The sequence below is a fragment of the Bombina bombina genome, chromosome 8 (genome assembly GCF_027579735.1).
Source record: "Bombina bombina isolate aBomBom1 chromosome 8, aBomBom1.pri, whole genome shotgun sequence".
NCBI lineage: Eukaryota > Metazoa > Chordata > Amphibia > Anura > Bombinatoridae > Bombina > Bombina bombina.
The window spans coordinates 242,176,872-242,198,516 of NC_069506.1; the positions used below are offsets into that span (position 1 = coordinate 242,176,872).

At 43.0% G+C, this 21,645-nt stretch overlaps 1 protein-coding gene across 1 annotated transcript in view; it reads left to right on the forward strand.

Annotated features, from left to right (window-relative positions):
* Nucleotides 1-15,549: 15,549 nt before the first annotated feature.
* The window catches only part of LOC128638967 (sialic acid-binding Ig-like lectin 16), a 382,221-nt gene continuing 376,125 nt past the window's right edge, over nucleotides 15,550-21,645 (forward strand). The window contains 2 exon segments of the mRNA XM_053691109.1: nucleotides 15,550-15,773; nucleotides 17,062-17,154. The gene's annotated coding sequence lies outside the window, so the exon portion shown is untranslated.

Below are 21,645 nucleotides of genomic sequence, written 5' to 3' on the forward strand. Positions count from 1 at the left end.
CTAATGTGCCACCAGATAGGAGTGGTGTGTTAAGTAGTACTATTCCTATCAGTTTAATCCCTGTTATGTGCCTTTTTTTTTGGTTTGGTTTTTGAAGCCACAGTGCAGCACCAGAGGCCAGAAAAATAAGTCATGTACACATGCCTGAAAAATTAGGTATTGTTGCAGCCGCTGCTGTAGCAGAGGCCAGAAAAATTTATGTTTGTTTCCCAGGCAGAAAGTGCCCTAAAACATTGTGGCTTGAACCCTAGTTGGTGGCGTATAAGTCACGCAAGTCATCCGGCATTCAGAGATAAAATACAGCAGCGTGTGGACCATTTTTAGCCCAAGGCAGCTCATCTCATCAGGCCTTTTTTAGTCAAATGTATCACCCACTGTCAGTCCCTTCGGGATCCATCCCTCATTCATCTTAATAAAGGTGAGGTAATCTAGACTTTTTTGACCTAGGCGACTTCTCTTCTCAGTGACAATACCTCCTGCTGCACTGAAGGTCCTTTCTGACAGGACACTTGAAGCGGGGCAGGCCAGAAGTTCTATCGCAAATTGGGATAGCTCAGGCCACAGGTCAAGCCTGCACACCCAGTAGTCAAGGGGTTCATCGCTCCTCAGAGTGTCGATATCTGCAGTTAAGGCGAGGTAGTCTGCTACCTGTCGGTCGAGTCGTTCTCTGAGGGTGGACCCGAAGGGCTGTGGCGATGCATAGGACTTAAAAAGCTCTGCATGTCCTCCATCAACAACATGTCTGTAAAGCGTCCTGTCCTTGCCGGCGTGGTCGTGGGAGGAGGAGGATTACTTTCACCTCTTCCCCTGTTAGATTCCCATTGTGCTGTGACATCATCCTTATACGCTGTGTAAAGCATAATTTTTAATTTATTTTGGAACTGCTGCATCCTTTCCAACTTGCAGTAATTTGGTAACATTTCAGGCACTTTATGCTTATACCGGGGGTCTAGTAGCGTGGACACCCAGTACAGGTCGTTCTCCCTCAGCCTTTTTATACGAGGGTCCCTCAACAGGCACGACAGCATGAAAGACCTCATGTCCCGTTCCTCATCCTCAGTGATCTCACCGAAGGTATCTTCTTCCCCCCAGCCACGTACAACACCACGGGTACCAGATTGGTGAGAACGAGCACCCTGGGATGCCTATTGTGCTTGGTCTTCCTCCTCCTCCTCAAAGCCACATTCCTCCTCTGACTCCTCTTCCTCACAATCCTCTTCCAGCGTTGCCGCAGGTCCAGCAAGCGATTCTGATAAGGCTGTTTCTGGTGGTGATGGTGACCACAACTCTTCCTCTTCATGCTCATCTACGGCCTGATCCAGCACTCTTCGCAGGGCACGCTCCAGGAAGAAAACAAATGGTATGATGTCGCTGATGGTGCCTTCGGTGCGACTGACTAGGTTTGTCACCTTCTCAAAAGGACGCATGAGCCTACAGGCATTGCGCATGAACGTCCAGTAATGGCTTTTTCTTGTTGGATCAGGTGGTCGAACATTAGGAGTGTTGAATTCCAACGTGTCAGGCTGTCGCAAATCAAGCGCCTCACTGGCATGTTGTTTCACTGCTGGATATCTGAAAAGTGCGCCATGGCCGTGTAGGAACGCCTGAAATGGCCACACACCTTTCTGGCCTGCTGCAGGACGTCCTGTAAGCCTGGGTACTTATGCACAAAGCATTGTGCGATCAAATTACACACAAGTGCCATGCACGGCACATGTGTCAACTTGTCCAAATTCAATGCCGCCACCAAATTTCTTCCGTTGTCAGAAACCACTTTGCCGATCTCCAGTTGGTGCAGAGTCAGCCACTGATCCACCTGTGCGTTCAGGGCGGACAGGAGTGCTGGTCCGGTGTGACTCTCTGCTATCAGGCAAGTCAACCCCAATGCGGCGTTACACTGCCGTATCCGGGATGTGGAATAGTACCTGGGGAGCTGGGGGGGTGCCGTTGATGTGGAGCAAGACGCAGCAGCAGAAGAGGACTCAGCCGAGGAGGTTATGGAAGAGGATGGAGTAGGAGGAGTAGAGGAGGTGGCAGCAGGCCTGCCTGCAAGTCGTGGCGGTGTCACCAACTCCTCTGCAGAGCCACGCATTCCATGCTTGGCAGCCGTCAGCAGGTTTACCCAATGCGCAGTGTAGGTGATATACCTGCCCTGACCATGCTTTGCAGACCAGGTATCAGTGGTCAGATGGACCCTTGCCCCAACACTGTGTGCCTGACATGCCATTACTTCCTTTCGCACAATCGAGTACAGGTTGGGGATTGCCTTTTGTGCAAAGAAATTTTGGCCCGGTAACTTCCACTGCGGTGTCCCAATAGCTACAAATTTTTTCAAACGCCTCATACTACACCAGCTTGTATGGTAAAAGCTGGTGGGCTAAGAGTTCAGTCAAGCCAGCTGTCAGATGCCGGGCAAGGGGGTGACTTTGTGACATTGGCTTCTTACACTCAAACTTGTCCTTGACAGACACCTGACTGTGGGTAGATGAGCAGGAACTGCTCAAGGCGAGACACGTAGTGGCGGATGGTTGAGAGGGGGCAAGGAGGACAGCAGTGGTTGACGTGGCTGAAGATGCTGGACCAAGAGGAGGATGGCGGCTTTGAGTTTGTGTGCTGCTTGTACTCATGTGTTGATCCCAAAGGCATTTGTGATGTGCGATCATGTGCCTTCGCAAAGCAGTTGTACCTAGGTGGGTGTTGGACTTCCCAGAACTCAGTTTCTTTTGGCACAGGTTGCAAATGGCATCACTGTTGTCAGAGGCAGACACACAAAAAAAATGCCACACTGCTGAGCTCTGCAATGACGGCATTCTGGTGGTGGCAACAGCATGCGTTGATTGGCGTGCTGTCTGGCTGACCCCGGGTGCCGATGCATGCTGTCTGACTGTGCCACTAGATCCTTGCGATGACCTCCCCCTCCTTCTAACTCGTCTCCTCCTCCTCTCTGTCTCCCCATCTGAACTTTCCCCCTCTTCTTCTTCTCTTCTAGCGGGCACCCACGTGACATCCACGGACGCATTGTCATCATCAACCACTTCACTTGTATCTGACAACTCAACAAAGGAAGCAGCAGCACGTACAACATCATCATTATCACACTGTACGTCCATGTGTGTAATGCTGCCTGACTGAGATATATCCCTGTTATCTACATCCTCTGGCAATAATGGTTGTGCATCACTATCACTCATTTCTTCCAACTGATGTGTAAATAACTCCTCTGACAGATCAAGTGAAGCGGCTGTGGTGCTAGTGTTGGTGGTGGCGGCAGGCGGGCAAGTGGTAACTTGAGAGGTGCCGAAGATAAGCTGGAGGAGGATGGTGCGTCAAGGTTCCGAGCGGAAGCTGGAGAAGATTGGGTGTCCTGTGTTAGCCAGTCAACTATGTCCTCAGAAATGTTCGAGTTCGGGGTACGTGGCCTCTGAACACTGGGCATTGTTCTGGGGCCAAATGGAATCACAGCACCACGAACACGACGGCCCCTGCAGGGTGGCCTGCCTCTGCCTGTCATTTTTGTTTCGATTAGTAGTACTATGCGTGCAAGCTACTGTGACAACAGATATGTGTGGCACTGTGCACTGGCAGAAGTTGGCAGAGTAGACGCTGTAGGCCTGACACACACGCTTGCAGGCAACTAACTGCTATTCAATCTATTACAGTCAAAAATTTTTTTTTTTTTTAAATCTACACTACTGTTACACCAGATATGAGTTGCACTGGGGTCACACTGTGCCCTGGCAGGCAGGCAGGCACTGAAACGCACACGTGTGAGGGAAACTGACTGCTATTATTTAACACAGTCAAAGAAGTGTTGTTTTTTTAATCTACACTACTGTTACACCAGATATGAGTTGCACTGTGGTGACACTGTGCCCTGGCAGGCAGGCAATGAAACGCAAACGTGTGAAGGAAACTGACTGCTGACTGCTATTATTTAACACAGTCAAAAAAGTGTTGTTTTTTTTTAAATCTACACTACTGTTACACCAGATATGAGTTGCACTGGGGTGACACTGTGCCCTGGCAGGCAGGCACTGAAACGCACACGTGTGAAGGAAACTGACTGCTATTATTTAACACAGTCAAAAAAGTGTTGTTTTTTTAAAAATCTACAATACTGTTACACCAGATATGAGTTGCACTGTGGTGACACTGTGCCCTGGCAGGCAGGCACTGAAACGCACATGTGTGAAGGAAACTGACTGCTATTATTTAACACCGTCAAAAAAGTGTTGTTTTTTTAAATCTACATTACTGTTACACCAGATAAGTGATGTCGCAAACTTAAAATTTTCCGTTCGCAAACGGCGAACGCGAACTTCCGCAAATGTTCGCGAACCGGCGAACCGCCATTGACTTCAATAGGTAGGCAAATTTTAAAACCCACAGGGACTCTTTCTGGCCACAATAGTGATGGAAATGTTGTTTCAAGGGTACTAACACCTGGACTGTGGCATGCCGGAGGGAGATCCATGGCAAAACTCCCACGTAAAATTACATAGTTGATGCAGAGTCTGGTTTTAATCCATAAAGGGCATAAATCACCTAACATTCCTAAATTGTTTGGAATAATGTTCTTTAAAACATCAGGTATGATGTTGTATCGATCAGGTAGTGTAAGGGTTACGCCCGCTTCACAGTGACAGACCAAACTCCCCATTTAACGCACTGCAAACAACCGCAAACAATCCATTTGCACTACTGTGCAACCAGATATGAGTTGTGTGTTAAGTAGTACTATTCTTATCAGTTTAATCCCTGTTACATCCCCTATCAGGGGACGTGTATATGGCATGGATTTTAGGAACCGTTAGATGGAAAAAGATGCTTAGTCGGTCCTCCTACTTCAAATTTGGGGCACTGCGCGTGCAATCTACTGTTCCACCAGATAGGAGTGGTGTGTTAAGTAATACTATTCTTATCAGTTTAATCCCTGTTACGTCCCCTATCAGGGGACGTTTATATGGCATGGATTTTAGGAACCGGGAGCTGGAAAAAGATGCTTGGTCGGTCCTCCTACTTCAAATTTGGGGCACTGCGCGTGCAGTCTACTGTGCCACCAGATATGAGTGGTGTGTTAAGTAGTACTATTCTTATCAGTTTAATCCCTGTTACGTCCCCTATCAGGGGACGTTTATATGGCATGGATTTTAGGAACCGGGAGCTGGAAAAAGATGCTTGGTCGGTCCTCCTACTTCAAATTTGGGGCACTGCGCGTGCAATCTACTGTTCCACCAGATAGGAGTGGTGTGTTAAGTAATACTATTCTTATCAGTTTAATCCCTGTTACGTCCCCTATCAGGGGACGTTTATATGGCATGGATTTTAGGAACCGGGAGCTGGAAAAAGATGCTTGGTCGGTCCTCCTACTTCAAATTTGGGGCACTGCGCGTGCAGTCTACTGTGCCACCAGATATGAGTGGCCTGTTAAGTAGTACTATTCTTATCAGTTTAATCCCTGTTACGTCCCCTATCAGGGGACGTTTATATGGCATGGATTTTAGGAACCGGGAGATGGAAAAAGATGCTTAGTCGGTCCTCCTAATTCAAATTTGGGGCACTGCGCATGCAATCTACTGTGCCACCAGATATGAGTGGTGTGTTAAGTAGTACTATTCTTATCAGTTTAATCCCTGTTACGTCCCCTATCAGGGGACGTGTATATGGCATTGATTTTAGGAACCGGGAGATGGAAAAAGATGCTTGGTCGGTCCTCCTACTTCAAATTTGGGGCACTGCACGTGCAATCATGCCTGGACTTTTAGCCGATGGACATTTGGCCGATGGACATTTGGCCGAAACACAAGTGGCTGTCAGATAACAGTCCGGCCACGAGATAGATAGATTTGATAGATAGATAGATAGATAGATACATAGATTAAATGGATAGATCAATAGATGCAATAGATACATTTGATAGATACAATAGATAGATAGATAGATAGATAGATAGATAGATTTGATAGATAAATAGATAGATTTGATAGATAGATAATTTCCCAGACAGAGAATTACAAGATGTGCGGTCTGGGACCCATGGTAAGTTTCCCAGAGGCAGTGGCGGCGCCCGAGGCTCTGATTAGAACAGAGCACCCTGGAACGTATCTGCCCTCGGCCGAAATCGGAACATTCTTTAGCTTTCTGTCTGTCGGCCAAATGTCCGTCTGCCAAATGTCCAGCTGCCAAATACCCTTCTGCATTTTGTCAGAGCACCGCGTGCAATCTACTGTGCCACCAGATATGAGTGGTGTGTTAAATAGTACTATTCTTATCAGTTTAATCCCTGTTACGTCCCCTATCAGGGGACGTGTATATGGCATGGATTTTAGGAACCGTGAGATGGAAAAAGATGCTTGGTTGGTCCTCCTACTTCAAATTTGGGGCACTGCGCATGCAATCTAATGTGCCACCAGATAGGAGTGGTGTGTTAAGTAGTTCTATTCTTATCAGTTTAATCCCTGTTACGTCCCCTATCAGGGGACGTGTATATGGCATCGATTTTAGGAACCGGGAAATTGAAAAAGATGCTTGGTTGTCCTCCTACTTCAAATTTGGGGCACTGCGCGTGCAATCGTGGCCGGACTTTTAGCCAACGGACATTTGGCCGACGAACATTTGGCCGACGGACATTTGACCGAAACACAAGTGGCTGTCAGATAACAGACCGGCCACTAGATAGATTTGATAGATAGATAGATACATAGATTAGATAGATAGATCAATAGATGCAATAGATACATTTGATAGATACGATAGATAGTTAGATTTGATAGATAATTAGATAGATTTGATAGATAGATAATTTCCAGAAAAAATGATGTTTGTTTCCCAGGCAGAAAGTGCCCTAAAACATTGCGGCTTGAACCCTAGTTGGTGGCGGATAAGTCACGCAAGTCATCCGGCATTCAAAGATAAAATACAGCAGCATGTGGACCATTTTTAGCCCAAGGCAGCTCATCTCATCAGGCCTTTTTTACTCAAATGTATCGCCCAATGTCAGTCCCTTCAGGATCCATCCCTCATTCATCTTAATAAAGGTGAGGTAATCTAGACTTTTTTTACCTAGGCGACTTCTCCTCTCAATTCTCAGTGACAATATCTCCTGCTGCACTGAAGGTCCTTTCTGACAGGACACTTGAAGCGGGGCAGATTAGAAGTTCTATCGCAAATTGGGATAGCTCAGGCCACAGGTCGAGCCTGCACACCCAGTAGTCAAATGGTTCATTGCTCCTCAGAGTGTTGAGATCTGAAGTTAAGGCGTGGTAGTCTGCTACCTGTCGGTCGAGTCGTTCTCTGAGGGTGGACCCCGAAGGGCTGTGGCGATGCATAGGACTTAAAAAGTTCTGCATGTCCTCCATCAACAACTAGTCTGTAAAGCGTCCTGTCCTTGCCGGCGTGGTCGTGGGAGTCAGAGGATTACTTTCACCTCTTCCCCTGTTAGATTCCCGTTGTGCTGTGACATCACCCTTATACGCTGTGTAAAGCATACTTTTTCATTTATTTTGGAACTGCTGCATCCTTTCTGACTTGCGGTAATTTGGTAACATTTCAGGCACTTTATGCTTATACCGGGGGTCTAGTAGTGTGGACACCCAGTACAGGTCGTTCTCCTTCAGTTTTTTTATACGAGGGTCCCTCAACAGGCACGACAGCATGAAAGACCCCATTTGCACAAGGTTGGATGCCGAGCAACTCATGTCCCGTTCCTCGTCCTCAGTGATCTCACTGAAGGTATCTTCTTCCCCCCAGCCACGTACAACACCACGGGTACCAGATAGGTGACAATGAGCACCCTGGGATGTTGTGGTTGGTCTTCCTCCTCCTCCTCAAAGTCACATTCCTCCTCTGACTCCTCTTCCTCACAATCCTCTTCCAGCGTTGCGGGTGGTCCAGCAAGCGATGCTGATAAGGCTGTTTCTGGTGGTGATGGTGACCTCACCTCTTCGCGCTCATCTACGGCCTGATCCAGCACTCTTCGCAGGGCACGCTCCAGGAAGAAAACAAATGGTATGATGTCGCTGATGGTGCCTTCGGTGCGGCTGACTAGGTTTGTCACCTCCTCAAAAGGACGCATGAGCCTACAGGCATTGCGCATGAGCGTCCAGTAACATGGCAAAAAAATGACCAGCTCTGCAGAGGCTGTCCTAGCACCCCGGTCATACAAATACTCGTTAATGGCTTTTTTTGTTGTTGGAGCAAGCGGTCGAACATTAGGAGTGTTGAATTCCGTGTTGGGCTGTCGCAAATCAAGCGCCTCACTGGCATGTTGTTTCGCTGCTGGATATCGTAAAAGTGCACCATGGCCGTGTAGGAACACCTGAAATGGCCACACACCTTCCTGGCCTGCTTCAGGACATCCTGTAAGCCTGGGTACTTATGCACAAAGCGTTGTACGATCAGATTACACACATGTGCCATGCACGGCACATGTGTCAACTTGCCCAATTTCAATGCCGTCACCAAATTACTTCCATTGTCAGAAACCACTTTGCCGATCTCCAGTTGGTGCAGAGTCAGCCACTGATCCGCCTGTGCGTTCAGGACGGACAAGAGTGCTTGTCCGGTGTGACTCTCTGCTTTCAGGCAAGCCAACCCCAAGACGGCATGACACTGCCGTATCCGGGATGTGGAATAGTACCAGGGGAGCTGGGGGGGTGCCGTTGATGTGGAGCAAGACGCAGCAGTAGAAGAGGACTAAGCCGAGGAGATTATGGAAGAGGATGGAGTAGGAGGAGTAGAGGAGGTGGCAGCAGGCCTGCCTGAAAGTCTTGGCGGTGTCACCAACTCCTCTGCAGAGCCACGCATTCCATGCTTGGCAGCCATCAGCAGGTTTACCCAATGTGCAGTGTAGGTGATATACCTGCCCTGACCATGCTTTGCAGACCAGGTATCAGTGGTCAGATGGACCCTTGCCCCAACACTGTGTGCCTGACATGCCATTACTTCCTTTCGCACAATCGAGTACAAGTTGGGGGTTGCCTTTTGTGCAAAGAAATTTTGGCCGGGTACCTTCCACTGCGGTGTCCCAAAAGCTACAAATTTTTTGAACGCCTCAGACTCCACCAGTTTGTATGGTAAAAGCTGGCAGGCTAAGAGTTCAGACAAGCCAGCTGTCAGACGCCAGGCAAGGGGGTGACTTTGTGACATTGGCTTCTTACGCTCAAACATGTCCTTGACAGACACCTGACTGTGGGCAGATGAGCAGGAACTGCTCCGGAAGAGAGACGGAGTGGCGTATGGTTGAGAGGGGGCAAGGAGGACAGCAGTGGTTGACGTGGCTGAAGATGCTGGACCAAGAGGAGGATGGCGGCTTTGAGTTTGTGTGCTGCTTGTACTCATGTGTTGATCCCATAGGCATTTGTGATGTGCGATCATGTGCCTTCGCAAAGCAGTTGTACCTAGGTGGGTGTTGGACTTCCCACGACTCAGTTTCTTTTGGCACAGGTTGCAAATGGCATCGCTGTTGTCAGAGGCAGACACACAAAAAAATGCCACACTGCTGAGCTCTGCGATGACGGCATTCTGGTGGCGGCAACAGCATGCGTTGATTGGCGTGCTGTCTGGCTGACCCCGGGTGCCGATGCATGCTGTCTGACTGTGCCACTAGCTCCTTGCGACAACCTCCCCCTGCTTCCAACTCGTCTCCTCCTCCTCCTCTCTGTCTCCCCATCTGAAATTTCCCCCTGTTCTTCTTCTCTTCTAGCGGGCACCCACGTGACATCCACGGACGCATCGTCATCATCAACCGCTTCACTTGTTTCTGACAAATCAACAAAGGAAGCAGCAGCGGGTACAACATCATCATTATCACACCGTACGTCCATGTCTGTAATGCTGCCTGACTGAGACATAGCATTGTTATCTACATCCTCTGTCAATGATGGTTGCGCATCACTCATTTCTTCCAACTGATGTGTAAATAACTCCTCTGACAGATCAAGTGAAGCGGCTGTGGTGCTAGTGTTGGTGGTGGTGGCAGGCGGGCGAGTGGTAACTTGAGAGGTGCACGAAGATAAGCTGGAGGAGGATGGTGCGTCAAGGTTCGGAGCGAAAACTATAGAAGATTGGGTGTCCTGTGTTAAAAAGTCAACTATGTCCTCAGAACTTTTCAAGATCATTGTACGTGGCCTCTGAACACTGGGCATTATTCTAGGGCCAAAGGGAATCACAGCACCACGACGGCACCTGCGGGGTGACCTGCTTCTGCCTGTCATTTTTTTAAATGTACACTTACACTACTATTAAACAAGATATGAGTGGTGCCACTGGGCAAGTGGGCACAGTATACGCTGTGAGCCTGACACAAAAAAGCAGACTGATGTTTCACAGTCCAAAAAGTTGTTTGTTTTTTTAAATGTATACTTACACTACTATTAAACAAGATATGAGTGGTGACACTGGGCAAGTGGGCACAGTATACGCTGTGAGCATGACACAAAAAAGCAGACTGATGTTTCACAGTCCAATTTTTTTTTTTTAAGTTTAAACTTACACTACTATTAAACAAGATATGAGTGGTGGCACTGGGCAAGTGGGCACAGTATATGCTGTGAGCCTGACACAAAAAAGCAGACTGATGTTTCACAGTCCAAAAAGTTGTTTTTTTTTTAAATGTATACTTACACTACTATTAAACAAGATATGAGTGGTGACACTGGGCAAGTGGGCACAGTATACGCTGTGAGCATGACACAAAAAAGCAGACTGATGTTTCACAGTCCAAAAAGTTTTTTTTTTTTTTAAATGTACACTTACACTACTATTAAACAAGATATGAGTGGTGGCACTGGGCAAGTGGGCACAGTATACGCTGTGAGCCTGACACAAAAAAGCAGACTGATGTTTCACCGTCCAAAAAGTTTTTTTGTTTTTTTTAAATGTACATTTACACTACTATTAAACAAGATATGAGTGGTGGCACTGGGCAAGTGGGCACAGTATACGCTGTGAGCCTGAGACAAAAAAGCAGACTGATGTTTCACAGTCAAAAAAGTTTTTTTTTTTTTTTTTAAATGTACACTTACACTACTACTAAACAAGATATGAGTGGTGGCACTGGGCAAGTGGGCACAGTATATGCTGTGAGCCTGGCACACACGCTGGCAGGCAGGCAACTGCAGTTAGATTACACAAGCAGACTGATGTTTCACAGTCAAAAAAGTTTTTTTTTTTTTAAATTTACACTACTGTTACACCAGATATGAGTGGTGGCACTGGGCAAGTGGGCACAGTATACTCTGTGAGCCTGACACACACGCTGGCAGGCAGGCAGGCAACTGCAATTAGATTACACTAGCAGATTGATGTTTCACAGTCAAAAAAGTTTTTTTTTTTTAAATTTACACTACTGTTACACCAGATATGAGTGGTGGCACTGGGCAAGTGGCTTGGTAGGCAGGCAACTGCAATTAGATTACACAGGGGAAAAAAAAACAGACTGTTGTACTAGCCCTAAAAAGGGCTTTTTGGGGTGCTGTCCTTACAGCAGAGATCAGATGAGTCCTTCAGGACTGTAGTGGACACTGAATACACTAGCCTAGCTATCAATTTCCCTATTAAATCAGCAGCAGCTAGACTGTCCCTCCTCTCACTAAGAATGCAGCTTCCGAATGAATCTAAAATGGCTGCTGTCCAGGAGCTGGGAGGGTCTGGGAGGGAGGGTCTGCTGCTGATTGGCTGGAATGTGTCTGCAGACTGTGAGATACAGGGTCAAAGTTTACTCAATGATGACGAATAGGGAGCAGATCGAACATTGCATATGTTCGCCCGCCGTTGCGAACGCAAACAAGCTATGTTCGCCGGGAACTATTCGCCGGCGAACAATTTGCGACATCACTACACCAGATATGAGTTGCACTGGGGTGACACTGTGCCCTGGCAGGCAGGCACTGAAACGCACACATGTGAAGGAAACTAACTGCTATTATTTAACACAGTCAAAAAAGTGTTGTTTTTTTTAAATCTACACTACTGTTACACCAGATATGAGTGATGGCACTGGGCAAGTGGGCACAGTATACGCTGTGAACCTGACACATACGCTGGCAGGCTGGCAACTGTAATTATATTACACAGGAAAAAAAAAAAAAGCAGACTGATGTTCTAGCCCTAAAAAGGGATTTTTGGGGTGCTGTCCTTACAGCAGAGATCAGATGAGTCCTTCAGGACTGTAGTGGACACTGAATACACTAGCCTAGCTATCAATTTCCCTATTAAATCTGCAGCAGCTACATTGTCCCTCCTCTCACTAAGAATGCAGCTTCCAAATGAATCTAAAATGGATGCTGTCCAGGAGGTAGGAGGGTCTGGGAGGGAGGGTCTGCTGCTGATTGGCTGGAATGTGTCTGCTGACTGTGAGGTACAGGGTCAAAGTATTACTCAATGATGACGAATAGGGGGCGGATCGAACATCGCATATGTTCGCCCGCCGCGGCGAACGCGAACATGCTATGGTCGCCGGGAACTATTCGCCGGCGAACTATTCGCGACATCACTATTGGCTGCACTATTCAGTATTTGTTTAGTTTAAAATTAAACAAGCACTGAATATTTGTTAAACAATTACATTCATTCGTTATATATGTTTAAAAGCTACAGGTGAAAAAGTTCACCTGTCGCTTTATACTTACCTTTTGCTCACTGGAGAACAAACTCCTCTTTTTCACAGAACCCTGGCCGTGCTTATAGGAGGACCTTCTCCTTTAGTGCAGGCCCTGGTAGCCGCCATGCTAAATCTCCTGTTAGCTTGGCCAGGGCTCTGTGAAGAAGAGAAAGAGCAAAAGGTGTTAACTGCTTAAAGTAATTTAAATAAAACAAATGAATACTGATGAATGTCTTCAGTATATTTTGTTTTCGTTAAATTTCATTGGTGCATTCATTTGAATATATTCATTAAAATGAAAAGAATATCCAAATTTTCTTATAAATTTGCATTCGTATCAAAACAAATGCACATCTCTAATACATATTGCAGTTATTTCTATTAAGTATAACCCACTGCTTAGTGCATTTTATTACAGCAATGCAACAACATCTTTAATATCCCTTTAAAGATGTTAAGTATAAAATCTCACCAGATTATGGTGAAATCCTACAAGATCACTGATCAAAAGCTCTCTACTTTGGCGAGATGACCTAAATGCTAAGACGTCTCATCAGTACTGTGAGGTCCTTTAAGGAAAAGTTTAGCTTGAGAGCTGTTTGTCTAGCTATGCAGGGTTCTGGATATGCGGGAGAGACACATACATTGTAATACAATTTTAAAAAGCTCCAAAGATTCTGCTTGATTTCTCTCCATGGCTTTGAAGTGATTTAGAATATATATAACATGTCTCTCTAAAATGTAAGTAGATAGGGCATGCTTGTGTAGCTACAGTATTTTTCTATTACAAGGATGCATAATTAGGAAAGTAGAAAATAATAACATCTCTACTTTTAAGTATACAGTAGGATAGCAATTTTTTTTTTTACCATACCTGGAATCTTACAGGTTATATGATTCATTTAAGTGTCCTGACAGGCCTTATACCTTGTTGCCAATCAAAGGAACAATAAAATCAATTTTAAAGGGACAGTGAACACCATTTGGTCACTTACCTTTTCTAAAATAGTCACTCCTGATAATACACCTGCATCTGGCATCAGTTTTATGTCCAGACCAGAATATAATGTCTTTATTTGGTGCATTTGATCAATTTAAAATGGCCTCCTTACTCCTCCTATCGATTGTGTCATCATTTTCCAGGAGTGTGTATTGAATTGGTTGCAAGTCGTGAATGACGAGTCTTGCTCTACGAATGTATCTCGCAAGCGCAGTGTGTGCTAATTGAATCAGTCAGACTACACGGAACACAAATTACAGTCCTGTGTTTTAAAGTCCAGCATATAGTGCACTATTCGCAACCAGTTGGAATACACAACCCCTGGCAAATGATGATGCAATTGATAGGAGGAGTAAGGCCAGTTTAAATGTATTAAATGGACTAAACATTGTAAAAAAAAACCCTTTATATTCCAGTCTGGACATAAGACTGATGCAGAAGTATTATATGAAGTGACTATTTTGGAAAATGTAAGTGACCAATTAGTTTTGACTGTGCCTTTAAACATTTATTATTCAGATAGAGCAGTCAATTTTGCTCAATTCCCTTGGTATCTTTTATTAAGAGTAATCTTAGGTGAGCTCGGGAGCATGCACAAGTCATCTGGCAGCAGGGTTTGCAACAATATTTATAGCAATGTTACACATAGTTGCAAACACTTCTACCATAGAGTGTATGTAGCATTCTAGGCAGCAAAGTTTGCAATTAAGTACTGTATAACACTGAAATAAACATTGCTGCAAACTCTTCTGCCAGGTGACTAAAGACATGTGCATGCCCTAAACTCATCTAGGATTACTCTTTAATAGAGGATACCAAGAGAACTAAGCAAAATTATTAAAACAATTAATTGGAAAGGTGTTTAAAATCCCATGCTCTATCCAATACATGTAAGTTTGATTTTGATTGTACTGTCCCTTTAAGGGGTGTTATTGCCATGGGAATTGCAAACTTATGAAAACTCTAACCCTGTACCTCTGGTAGTTACAAAACACTAGAGAGTTCCATCATTTATCTGACAATTATTTCCTACCTCCAAACAGACCCGTTTGCACTGATTGGTCATCTCAGTTTATTTGTTCACTTTTAGTATTTTTTTCTTTTTTTCTTTAAATAGACAAATGTATCTGACATTAAGAAATCCCTCTGTTGTATTTGCAACTTGATTGCTTTCAGTGTAAAAACATATTAAACATTCTTGTTTTGCATTATCACAGAGAGAATGAAGTGATTCTGGCAAGATCCAGGGTGTGACCCTATAATATGCTACACAGTTAGGGTTGCCACCTCGGCCATGTTTTCCTGGACACTTATGAGTTACACATGCTGCAGGGTAAGCAGGGCGGAACATGTATTGTGCCTCTAGACATCACATGGATAGTGCTGATGAACAGCACTATTCATGTTCCTCCCTGCACACCCTACAGCATGTGTAACTCATAAGTGTCCAGGAAAACATGGCTGAGGTGGCAACCCTATACACAGTGATTGTTTAATCAGCATGGAACTCACTTATATCTGTCTAACTGGTCAACAGCAAAGGAGACAAAATAAAGAATTATTAATAGGCTTTTCAAAAATTATATCCAGAGACTGCAAACCAATGCATTTTGTGTTTTAATGCTTGTTTGATCAGATTTCTTGTGCTTAATTGCTAGTGTATACTAAGAATATATATATATGACATTTTAATTACTTTTTTGTTATTTAGGTTGCCCTCATATATACGGATGTATGAGACATTTTATTGTTAACTATTAAGACACTAATTTCCTAACATTTTACTTTCCAAGCATTATCTATAGGGGAACAGATTAAGAAAACAGGAAGTTAAGAAACACAGCAGTTTTATATTTTCCATTTGCTTGTATGACTTCTGCTTTTTACAGGGGTAAAACTTACCATGTTGCAACACCCACAAGCACAGATTCACTGTATATTACAATGAAGCAAAAGTGATTAATTGGGTGGACTTGCATGAAAGTAAAAACACGTCGAGAAGAGAGAACATTTAAGGAAAATAGAAATAAAAAGTTAGATGATAACCAGAATGTGGACCTTAAGAAAGAAGAATGAATCGGAAATTGGAGAAAATTAGGGAAGCACAAGAAAATACTTTCAGACAATAACATAAAGTAACAGAGGACACAGCAAAATCTCATGCATATCCTGGTGAGTATCTATCAGTAAATGTACAATGTATTATCTCTCTCTCAGGGTGTTTACTAAAGAGCTGACGATATTCAGCAAAGGTTTTCTGACAGTGCTACTTTCTTATGCATGTGATTCATTTTATACATGAGAATGTTATGCTTTTTTCTGATTGAACAACTAAGGGCTAGTTTACTAAAATGAACTGGTGGTAATAACTCTACATGAGTCTATGGATAATTTTGATGCTACAAGCTCACAACATTTACAACTGGAATTTAAACTAGCCCTTAAAGGGACACTGTACCCAAATTTTTTCTTTCGTGATTCAGATTGAGCATGACATTTTAAGCAACTTTCTAATTTACTCCTATTATCAAATTTTCTTCATTCTCTTGGTATCTTTATTTGAAATGCAAGAATGTAAGTTTAGATGCCGGCCCATTTTTGTGAACAACCTGGGTTGTCCTTGCTGATTGGTGGATAAATTCATCCACCAATAAAAAAGTGCTGTCCAGAGTACTGAAACCAAAAAAAGCTTAGATGCCTTCTTTTTCAAATAATGATAGCAAGAGAACGAAGAAAAAATGATAATAGGAGTAAATTAGAAAGTTGCTTAAAATTGCATGCTCTTTCTGAATTACAAAAGAAAAATATTTGGGTTCAGTGTCCCTTTAAATTGTTTGGTCAGCAACACTTTATATATATTGTAGTGATGCTATCTGTTGACGTCTTTAAGAAATATTGATGCATGATGTCTGCTTTCTGTTGGTTTATAGTAATACATTCAGGGGTCAAGTCCTACAAAAAATAATGTGGGAACTCACCAAGACTTCCACCCCCCCTTGCAATGAATATTGTTTTACACACACAAACACATTGTATTTATATGTATATAATATATACAATCTGGTTAATGAAAGCAAATTAAAACCAATGAAGGGCTGAATGGTTACCTTTGGGCTGGACACCCATGGTTACATTTTTACATGGCTGGGGTGAAATTGTTATTTGTAATTTAGGATTTAACTAATACAGAATATTGAGAAGCCAGACACACACTTTTTAGACCACATGAAGGGGCATTTGTATATAGATGATGTTGAATAATCCAAAATGCTAAGAGCCTTTGTAAACTTTTAGGAGATGTTACTCCCTGTCTCTCTGGATGTGTAAGGCTCTCTAATATAAACATCTGATATCATGATCTTGATAAGGTTTGTGTGTGCAGTAAGAAACAATGATAATGTGATTTAAAGTACAATTATGATCACAAGACATCTCAGTGTCATTTTCTTTTACCATTTAGACAAATACTAAGTAAATGTGAAGCAAGTGACACTAGCAGAGGAAGCAGGAGGCATGAGGGCACAGTAACACCTTGCACATAGGGATGAAACTGGTAAGGTTGAATCTGCAGCAAATACATTATCTTGCATAGGTCAGCATTCTGCAGAGAACCTGGCCTGCTGACCATAAATTGATAGACATAAAGACACCAACATTGATAAACAGAAAGGGCATACTAATGGTGTATAGAATAAAGTAATTGGGCTTATTCTACTGCCAATATGTTTCACAAACACCTTTAATTGCAAGGACTATTTCCTTTGTGTGTACACATGTATTTCCCTTTCTGTTCTCTGTACAGGGGGAACACAGTTCCACCTGCAAAAATAGTACAGGAACTCCATTCCCATGCGTTCTCTCTGGACTTGACCCCTAAATACAATGAAGGCTAGATTACAAGTGGAGCTCTATTTTAACGTGCGCCAGTAAAGGGGCAAATGTGCCCATTTATGGGCGCACATTAAATAACCACCCATTACAAGTGGCTGGTTAATGCTCCCTCGAGTTCGCAGGAGCACTTTGCAATTAACGCAATTAACCAGAGATCAGAACTCTTGTTAATTAAATAAAATGTGCCCCAATTGGCCCCCAAATAAAGTGGACAGTAGTTCACTATAAAATAAAATTATTAGCATCTTTATTTTTTTATTTTAAAAACTGCACAAAGCAGTTATAAGGGGTTAAAAAAGTGAAAGTGCCTTTACATTGCGCTCTATGGGTGACTGATTTAACTGTAAATATATATGTTTATATACATATTTATTTATGTGTTAATATGATTATATACACATATACACACATAAATATATATGTATATATTTATAAACATAAATATTTTTTATGTTGCTGCCTAACGCTGTGCAAATTGCCCTTGCACTGCATAAGACACTGGCAAGTACTTTGTCATGTCTAATGGCATGAGAACGAGGCTGCCATTGTGGTCGTGTGTGGTCGTGTTCGTATTGTGCCCAATTTGTAATACCAGCATACATTTAAGTGCGCTGGTATTACTAAGTGGAGCGCAAATATCGCTCTCGCAAAAGCGCAATTTTGCTCCCCACACGTAATGTAGACCTTAGTCTCAGAGAGTTCACACTTTCCTGTTTTATAGTTAGCATTTATATATGTAGAACTGAATGAGAAATATTTGGCTAGATTACAAGTGGAGTGCTAATTTAACATGCGCCCATAAATGGACAAATCCACCCGTTTATGGGTGCACGTTAAATAACCAGCCATTATGGTTAACTCACGGCAGCACTTTGCGCTTCGAAAATGAGCATTTTAATGTTTTTTAAATATAACTGCACAAAACAGTATTAAGGTGCGAAAGTGTGCAGATGTGAGATGTTAGAAATTAACAACACTGAAAAGTGCCTTTAGATTGCGGTCTATGGGGACTGTGCTATTACTCAAAATATATATGTATATGCTTATATGCATTTATATTTATGTGTTAATATGTGTATATACACATATAAACACATAGATCTATAGGAAACAAAAAAGCAGGTGAAGACAGGGAAGCAGTTATGCAGAAGTCACTGTTTATTCAAGTCAACAAAGTAACAGTTCAAACAGTGTAGAAAAGGCATTGAATAAAGTTCTGATGCGTTTCGCGCATGCGCTTCCTCAGAGATAAATATAGATACATATATATTTAATCTCTGCTGCCTGTCGCTGTGCTAGGGTCTCTCCCATGACTATCGGCATGAGAACAAGACTCCCATTGGAGCTTATAGAAGCACGCTCTCCATGCGCTTTACGTCAAATACCAGCGCACATTTGCGTGCAGTGGTATTACGAGTGGAGCACAAATATTGCACTTGTGAAAGCGCAATTGTGCGCTACACTCTTATTCTAGGCCACTATGGGGGTGGTAAATAATTGCAGACTTTGATATGAATTGTACAGGCCAACCTGATAGCTCATTAAATTAAAGTTACTAGTATGAGACATTTTATTTAACTTTGTGGTACCTTGGCTTGCAGTAATGAGATCTATTCTAAGTAAAAAAAAAAAAAAAAGCTCTAAGAATTTGCATACTGAATTTACATATTGATAGTCTGTAAAGAGGAACAAATGTTTTCCTCTTTACAGACTATCAATATGTAAATTCAGTATGCAAATTCTATGAGCTTTTTTTTAACTTATGTTGTTTATGTAATTTATGTTGACAACTCCACAAAGTTCACCCCCATACAAAAATCTAGCTTTCCTGCCACCTTTGATTTCCTTTCTGGCAAAATTGAGATCCCGTGCAGTAAATCAATCATTGTTGCAGGAATCTACCGCCCACCAAGCTCCCCTGTGCATTCCATTTCGGACATAGCACAGCTCCTTAGTGAATCCATAACTCAAAACCCAAAAAGTGAAATTATGGTTTTTGGAGATTTTAACATCGATTGGCTGAATCCAAAAAATAACAGTTGTCGCTCGCTGTTTAAATCTTTGCAGCTAACGCAATTAATCTCCTCCCCAACTCGCATAAACATCAAAAGCCATAATCATACCCTGCTCGACTGGATTATCTCCACTTCTCCCAACCGAATCCAGGAGGCAGGTGTTCTCCCTAACAATTTCAGTGACCACTGCTTAGTGTACTGTGTGCGCAAAATAAAGGCTACTAAATCCTCTCCCAAGGTTAAAATCACCAGGTCCTTCAAAAAATTTAATCTTCAATCATTTCTAAATGACATCAAGAACCTCCCCTGGCACAGATTAAACCTAATCCCAGATCTAGACTCTGCAGTTGAATTCTTTCAGTCTGAACTCCTACAAGTTTGGAATTTACATGCACCGCTGCGTAAGGTGAGAGTAAAAGGACCACACTTAAATTGGATCACAGCTGACTTCATTCAAATGTACCAATTTCGAGACTCATTGTGGTCAAAGTTCAAGCATACTGGCTCTATGAATGATCACTGTGTATATAGACAATGGCGAAATATATGTACTAAACAAACAAAATTGGCTAAGGCGCAATATTTCTGTGAAAATCTGAACAATAATATATGTAACCCTAGAAAGTTTTGGAAACTCATAAATAACCTACAAAATCCACCAATCCACTCCCAACCCTCCACTGTCAATGTGGATAACCAAAACCTGCAACTCCCCTTAGAAGTAGCAAATGCCTTTAACAATTATTTTGTAGGATGCTCCACCACCCTGATTGACAAACTAATAAATGGCACACATCCTGAAGCTACAAATGTGGATCAGGCCCCACTAAAACAGCAAAGACCCAATATAGAAAAGTTCAATTTTAGACCTGTACCCTTCAATGTTATTAAGAAACACCTCGATAATCTAAAAATGAAAAACCAGTCAGGACCTGATCAAATCCCAGCAATGCTGTTGAAGCTCAGTGCGCCGGCAATTGCTAAGCCTGTCACAACCCTAATTAATGAATCCTTGGTGTCTGGATACATACCCAAACTCTGGAAAACTGCAAGAGTAGTGCCTATTCATAAAAGTGGGGAGTTAACCTTGGTTTCTAACTATCGTCCTATATCATTGCTCCCTGTATTGTCAAAAATCTTAGAAAAATGCGTCCATACGCAATTATGCGAGTATTATCAACTTTCTAACTATCTGACACTTGATCAATCAGGTTTTAGACCGAATCACTCCACTACAACTGCCCTGCTAAAAGTTTGCAACGACATCCAAACTGGCATGGAACAAGGAGACCTAACTGGAGCTATTTTCCTTGATTTTGCAAAGGCTTTTGACACAGTGGACCATGACCTACTACTTCTTAAACTAAAAAACTCTGGTATTGCTGATCGCACGTTAACCTGGTTTAAATCATATGTATCGGATCGATCACAATATGTCTCTGTCTCTAACAGTGACTCCCTCCCTCTCCCAGTCACGTGTGGTGTTCCCCAAGGTTCCATTCTCGGCCCCCTACTATTCACATTATTTATAAATGATTTGCCTAATGTCTGCAAATCCTCAACTGTACACATGTACGCAGACGACACGGTAATCTATGCAAACAAATCTGATCTGCTGCAGCTTGAAGCAGTGCTCCAAGACCAGTTCACAGAAGTAGAGAAGTGGATCTCAAAAAACAAACTCTTCCTAAACACTGACAAAACGGTCACAATGATCTTTGGAACGGGACCTAAAATACAAAAATTACAAAATTCCCATCTTCGCATCAAAACAAAATCCAATTGCACGCTGACCGCAGTCCACTCTTTTAAATACTTAGGTATGTTGTTAGACCCCAATCTATCTTTTGGACTCCACATAGAAAAACTTGCCTCTAAACTTTATCCAAAACTAGGTGCCCTGTACAGAAACAAATCTTGCCTCAGCCCTACAGTAAAGGAAAAGATTGTACAGCAAATGCTGATGCCTATCTTGGATTATGGGGACATAGTATATGCACCTGCTCCACAAACTCACCTTAATAAACTAAATACGTTATATAACTTGTTCTGCCGCTTTGTGCTACAATGTAACTACAGGACGCACCATTGTGACATGCTAAAAGAACTAAACTGGCTGTCGCTGGAATCCAGACGCA